This window comes from Paroedura picta, chromosome 8, assembly GCF_049243985.1.
Source record: "Paroedura picta isolate Pp20150507F chromosome 8, Ppicta_v3.0, whole genome shotgun sequence".
In the NCBI taxonomy this organism is placed as follows: Eukaryota; Metazoa; Chordata; class Lepidosauria; order Squamata; family Gekkonidae; genus Paroedura; species Paroedura picta.
The window spans coordinates 65306770-65313496 of record NC_135376.1 but is presented as its reverse complement, the minus strand read 5'-3'; the positions used below and the strand labels follow the sequence as shown (position 1 = coordinate 65313496).

Sequence of the window (6727 nt, the reverse complement as noted above, 5' to 3'; positions counted from 1 at the left end):
TCCTGAATTTGTTTAGCTGTCTAGTTATGGGTTATTAAACCTTAAAAAACTGTACAAATGACTCACTCCCATTACAGCTAGCACTGCTTCCAGGAGCAAAGTGGTGCTTGGAGGAGAGTTTCATTCCTCCCTTTGCAGGCCTGATCCAAACCCCTCCCACTATTTACTGTCAAAAAAAAAATTGGGAATAGCTTTAGCACAGTCTCAGATCACAGATCTCCTGCTTTGGTGGTCAAATATTTAGAAACTGTTTCTCCTGAGACAATGCAAACTAATGTCTTCCCTTTATTTGGGAGATCTTAACAGTATATTTAACCTGTTCCAGCATTGCTGAAACTGACATAGAATAGCAGGAGGTTACTCAAGTGCTGTCAGATTACATTTGATGATGAGAAGTCTGACAAGCTAACAAGGGTAACAAACATATATTTAATACAATACTGTTAGTTGTGTCAGTATCTTTACTTGGATTTTAGTAAAGCTTTTGATAAGGTTCCCCATGATGTTCTGATGGATAAATTGAAGGACTGCAATCGGGATTTTCAGATAGTTAGGTGGATAGGGAATTGGTTAGAGAACCACACTCAAAGAGTTGTTGTCAATGGTGTTCATCAGACTGCAGGGAGGTGAGTAGCGGGGTACCTCAGGGCTTGGTGCTCAGTCCGGTACTTTTTAACATATTTATTAATAATCTAGATGAGGGGGTTGAGGGACTACTCATCAAGTTTGCATATGACACCAAATTGGGAGGACTGGCAAATACTCCGGAAGATAGAGACAGAGTTCACCGAGATCTGAACACAATGGAAAAATGGGCAAATGAGAACAAGATGCAATTTAATAAAGATAAGTGTAAAGTTCTGCATCTGGGTCAGAAAAATGAAAAGCATACCTACTGGATGGGGTATACGCTTCTAGGTAACACTGTGTGTGAACGAGACCATGGGGTACTTGTGGATTGTAAACTAAACATGAGCAGGCAGTGTGATGCAGCGGTAAAAAAGGCAAATGCCATTTTGGGCTGTATCAACAGGGGCATCACATCAAAATCACAAGATGTCATAGTCCCATATGGCAGTGGTCCCCAACCTTTTTGAGGCTGGGGACCGGCAGGGCAACTGCCCGCCCGCGCATGCCGTGCATGTGTGCCTGAGCCCACGCATGCGCAGCCCGGCCGCACATGTGCAATGCGCGGGCATGGCCCTGATTCCTTCTCTCCCCCCCCTCCCGCAGTAAGAAGCTTCCCGGGCCGCAAGCTTGCTGCACAGCAGTGAGGAAACAAAACATCTCCTAATCTATAAAAGGAAGCAGGAAGGTCTTGTTTTAAGAATGAATTTAGCACTGGATCTCCAGTGAATAGTATGTGAGAGTTTTTTGCCTTATATTACTTCCCTGTTCTTCATGTATTTCTTCTGCTTCAGTATCATTAATCATTAATTATGTCTTTCTTGTTTTCTGGACCAGATTCCACAGTAGACCAGATTCTACAAATACTGATCATGCCTCACTTAACCTCAAACAATATTATAGAATAATTAGAAGCATAGAAGGACATTTTGGGCAATTCAAGATGCAAAGAAGCAAATTTAAAAAATGTAAAGCTAAAATAAAGCCCACACAATTAGTAAAACAAGATAGATTCAGGTAAGTAGCAATGTTGATCTGAAGCAGCAGAATAAAACTGGGGCCCAGTGGCAGCTGTAAAACCAACAACATTTTATCCTGGGTATAGCTTTCATGTGCATGCAGACTTCTTCAGATATTCTTTAGTAAACCAAGATTTACTCATAACAAAAACTTTTATTGTATCCGTATTTCTAGATGCTGTATCTCAATGGATGGAAGGATCTTCCACTATCCGAATGGAACATTCTCACGTTTGACTTTTGCCTCAGCCAAGACAAGGGCACCACAGGGACTGGATGAAGGGAAGTCAGAGGTCTGCCAAAAGAAGGGAAGAATCAGCAACCCCCTTCGGTTTGTTAAAATTTCTACAAGAGCCAAGCCAATGTGAACTTGCCTATTAACTCTATATATTTTTAAAATATCTGTCTTTGCAAAATACTTCACCTGCAAACAACACGCTGGTAATGTATTTATCTCACCCTGTATTTCCTTTGTTATTCATGTCTTTGTCATTGAGTTTGTTTTATCTCAAAGATTTATTATGTGAACAAACGGGGAAAACACAATTCTATATAACAATGGGGAGGGGGTTTGACATGCTTGATAATAAACGACCGAAAATAGTTAAGAGGGGGTTATGGTAATGAAGAACACTGGAAGAGAGCAAAATGCTTATTGCATACTGACAAGGCTCATCTGTAACTGTCACAGGAGAAAGTAACGGAAATGTAACTTGTTGCATTTTAAGAGCATAACTATATTGGCAACCTAGCTGGAAGTCTTGAGATCGAAACCCTCCAGAATCAGATTCATTTTGGCAAGTGTAAGTATGTTGGCAACAGGGCTGGGGGGACGGAGAGAGTCTGATTCTGGTCATTCATCATTTTCAAAACTTAAGTCAGATTCTTTAATACTGGAATTAGTTTACTATTACTGGGAATTCAACCCAAAAGTAGTTTCAGTGGAAAACACGTTCACATATGAAGTTTTCTGCTCACCTGATAGGGATAACATTTTCAGGCACCATCTCCAAACTCACTTTACTTTACTGAACTTCATTGCTTTGAACATTTTTCTCTCAGGCATGGATCTCTGGCATGGGGGGAGAAGAGGCTGGTATTCCCCATGGTGTTTTCCAGAACCGAAATAGTCCTGGCAGGGAGTTATTTACATAACTTTGGAACAGCCTGTGCTTCAAACACAGGCAGCTCCTCCCAGAGTTCTCCAAGGATTACATCTGATCTCCAGACTACAGAGATCAGTTCCCCTGGAGAAAATGGCAAGGAGGGGAGGGGGCAAGAGATACCATAGATTTTAGGTGAAATCCCATCTCATACTCCACTTACCACAGTGTCCCCCAAACCTCCAAGAATTTCCCATACCAGACTTTGCAATCCTACCCCCCCCCTCTCTCTTTTCTTCTTTTCTTATAAATTTAGATGGTAAACTCATTGTAGGGGACTTTTTGTTCCCCCTCATATTCTGTAATGTTATGTGTATACTGATAACATTATAATCAAAATGTCACTACATGATATTGGTGTGTAAAATAACATTCCCATACCAGAAAACAATATTTAAATTGGCCTTTAAGTACATCATGGCCAAACTAGTGTGCCTCACATATGGAGGAAGTAGGCCAAGATTAGGTAGATTGAAACCCTTCTATGCGAATTGATTCCAACGGTCTCAGAAGGGTGCTACTCTGCTTAGGTTTACATGGTAAGTAACATTTTTCCTATGAATTTTATTGAATTTATTTCTTATTTCAAGTATTTGCTGAGTTTGGGAAACATCGCCTTAACACAGCAAATGACATTTTCTTTTCTGAACGTTGTATTCATAATGTGTATGTGCCAATTATAAATCCAAGATGGTGCCAATTAGGTCTCCTTTGTATTTAATATCCGAATTAACTCAGTCTGCCTCTCTGGCGCATACTAGATAGTTTTTGTGGTTATTAAGACATTTTAATTCTGAATGGTTTGAGGTGAGGCTATAGGAGCAGTATCGTTTGTACTGAAGGGCAGAGGCTGAGTCCCCTGGAGTCATTTTAAATTCTAATTTACTTATTTCCCCTCTTCTATTAACTAAATCAGACACTTTTGTGCAGGGTAGAATGCCTACTTTAAAAACCTTATCGCTTTGGTTTTGTTTTAATGATGTCACTTTTGAATAGGAGACCATGTATTCATTGGCTGTCTAATAGAAATATATTTGTCTACAGTGTTTCAGACATTTAAGCTGATTTTTTTATTTGTGGTATAAGAATTATAGCCATTCCTCCATTTAATAAATCTAGGGAGGAGATGGAAATCCAACATAGGTGCCAAAGTGTTTGTTACTCCATGGTTCTCCTGCCCTTAGATTTGCTTTTTTATTATTAAGAAAAAAAACAACCTTTCAAAATTCCTACCCCTTTTCTTCCTGATGCTTTTGCTCAAGAATTGAGATGGGATCTGAATGCATGAGCAAAGGTTCTGTTTTCCCTTTCAGTCCTGCCCCTTTCTCTTCTTCCTTCAGTAATTACCATTCCTCACATTCTACTAATTCTTTTTCTACCTGTGGACTGAGCTGCAGAAAGAGGTTGTGTGGGTGTATTTGTACTGCTTCACTTCCCCCTCTGCTTGCTAACTGCCAGGAGCCCAGACAGGAGTTTCTGGTCAATGTGTGGATGAGCAGTCAGGAACCATGGGTAAGATCTGTGAAATCTTTATTTATCAAAATACTATCTAACTAGAGCAAAAAGGGACTGGAAAATAATATCAAAACACTACTTGGTGTTAGAGAATGAAGAGAGGAAATATTAAACATGAAACAGACTAGATTGTACAGTCATTGGTTATTACCTTGGCATTTCCTTCCATACAATGAGCTACAAGCCCACTGGAACTGAAAAAAAGATCAAAACAGACTTTCCTCCATTTCCTGCTTGTTCCCTGGTCTTTGACTTGCATGCCATTCAGATCTTTTAATGATTCCTGTCCAAACTAGAGACATCTGTGCCTCCTCTTCCCTATCATATAATTGGGAGTGGACCCCACATGTATTGCATTGGACTTTTTCTTCTAATCAACTGGAGACCCCATTCCAATATCTTTAAAGTCTAACTCAGGGTAGCCAAATAGCCATCTATTTTGCCCCTGCCTCTCCGAAGAACAAATTATCATCTTCATCCTGCCTATTTATTACCATAAAGGAAGCCCATCTTTTCTCAAACATATATCTGGGGAGCTGATTGCTTCATTTTCCAGGAAAGAATGTTTTCTCTGGGACGAGGAACCATGAGTGGTAAGCAAGGTATCCTGCTTTTCTTCACCATAACTGTGGCATGCCAACTACTATTTAAAGACTGAGCTTATTTTAAGAATCAAGCATTTCCAAGTTTTATAGAGAATCTAAGTGGTAGATGAGGTACTGCAAAACTGGTAGTGCTCTACATCTGTTCCACCTGGATCTGTCCATCTCTAGCCACCAATTTCTTGTAGTTTGAAATTTTTCAAGATCACTTTTATTCAAGTTACTCCCACTAGCTGCCAACCCTACTCCATTAAATGACAGCCAGTGTGGTATAGTGGTTAAGTTGTTACAAACAAGTTCATATCCCTAATCTGCCATGGAAGCTTGCTTGGGGATTTTGGGCTAGTCACCCCCATTTAGCCTGACCAACATCACAGGGCTAATATCATGAGGGAAACCACTTTGGGTCCAAACTGGGGTGTAAATGAAATGAGAAAATAATGCATGGGAATGCACAGGCTGAGCCTAGAGATGCTAAATTGGAGATGAGCATGAACCTCATTTTTGTGGTTCAGTTTGTTATTTATTTATTTATTTAAATTTATAGATCTCCCTCTTTGCCAGAGCAGACTCAAGGCAGTGAACAACATATGCTAGACACTACAATAAAAAGTATAATTAAACAATTCTAAGATAAAGTCTAAAATTCTAAGAAGTTCCACCCATGGGTTTGGAACCAGAACCCAGTGTGGCGCTGTTATACAGGAGGAAGGCCAGTTAGGTGTTTGTCGACTGGTAGAATAGCTCTGTTTTACAGTCTCTACCAAACTCAAGGCTCCAATAAGGCCTTCATGCTCATTCTACAAGACAGAAGCCAAGGCTGAAAAGGCCCTAGCTCTGGTTGAGGCCACCCAAATTTCTTTCGGGCCAGGGACTGCTAGCTTGTTTGAAATTCCTGTGTTTTCTATTGGGAAGGGATTGCTGTAGAGTGGATCCCCACATGTAAGTTTAGAAATACTAAGATCAAATCAAAAAGTATTGCTACTCGGTTTCCAGTTCATATATGCATAGGTTTATTGCAAAAAAATGTTATCATTTTCACTCGTGCTTTAGTAATTGATGTTATATTCTTTGTCAAAACTGCTGGGTTTTGGGAGAGTCCAGCGGCCATCATAAGAGGTGGCACAGATGCAAATTAGGTGCCAACCTGGCTGGGGAGGCATGTGGGCTTGCATTGCCAAGTGACTGGGTGAACCAAATAGAGGCCATATTCCCAGGAGGGTTCCAGCTGGCAAGGGGATCCACATTCCAGGTTCAGGCCTGGTCGTGGTCACCCCAGGGTGCTGCTGGGAGCAGGTTCTTCATGCAAACTGCTGATTGTGAGAAGAGGATCCCTCCCATGCTATGCCTATGCTTCTGAGGAGATCAATAAAGCTGCTGCCTAATTTAAGCCAAAATAATGTGTTGCATCCTCTTTGTAGGCTTAAATGTCCTACTACTAGGCAAAAGTTCCTATGATTTTGTAACAATATTTTATGGTTTACCTTCGTACATTCCAGCTTTTTTAAAAAAACAAGAATCACCGATCTAGGGATATAAGCAACATATAGAGTTCGATTGATGTGCTGCGAGGGAGAGAGAGGTGCTTCGTACATGGGGGTGGCCTCTTTCTCCTGCAGCAGCCGAGCAAGCAGCTCCCCAACCCACCCACCCTGTTATGTTGTTGGTTTATATTTATGGTTATGGATTGGGACAGTACCGATTTTGGATGTTGTGATACTGGCTATGTGCATTACAGACTTTTTCACAGCTGCAGGAGGGCAAGGGGATGGAGCCTTATTAGGGGATGTGAGTTGGGATG

General features: G+C 40.8%; 1 protein-coding gene across 3 annotated transcripts in view; it reads right to left on the bottom strand.

Moving 5' to 3' along the window:
- Positions 1 to 1810: 1810 nt before the first annotated feature.
- LOC143842655 (uncharacterized) overlaps positions 1811 to 6727 on the bottom strand; it is a 501692-nt gene continuing 496775 nt past the window's right edge. For all 3 annotated transcript variants that reach the window (XR_013233257.1, XR_013233256.1, XR_013233258.1), the window contains exon 5: positions 1811 to 1941. The gene's annotated coding sequence lies outside the window, so the exon portion shown is untranslated. The remainder of the gene's footprint in view (positions 1942 to 6727) is intronic.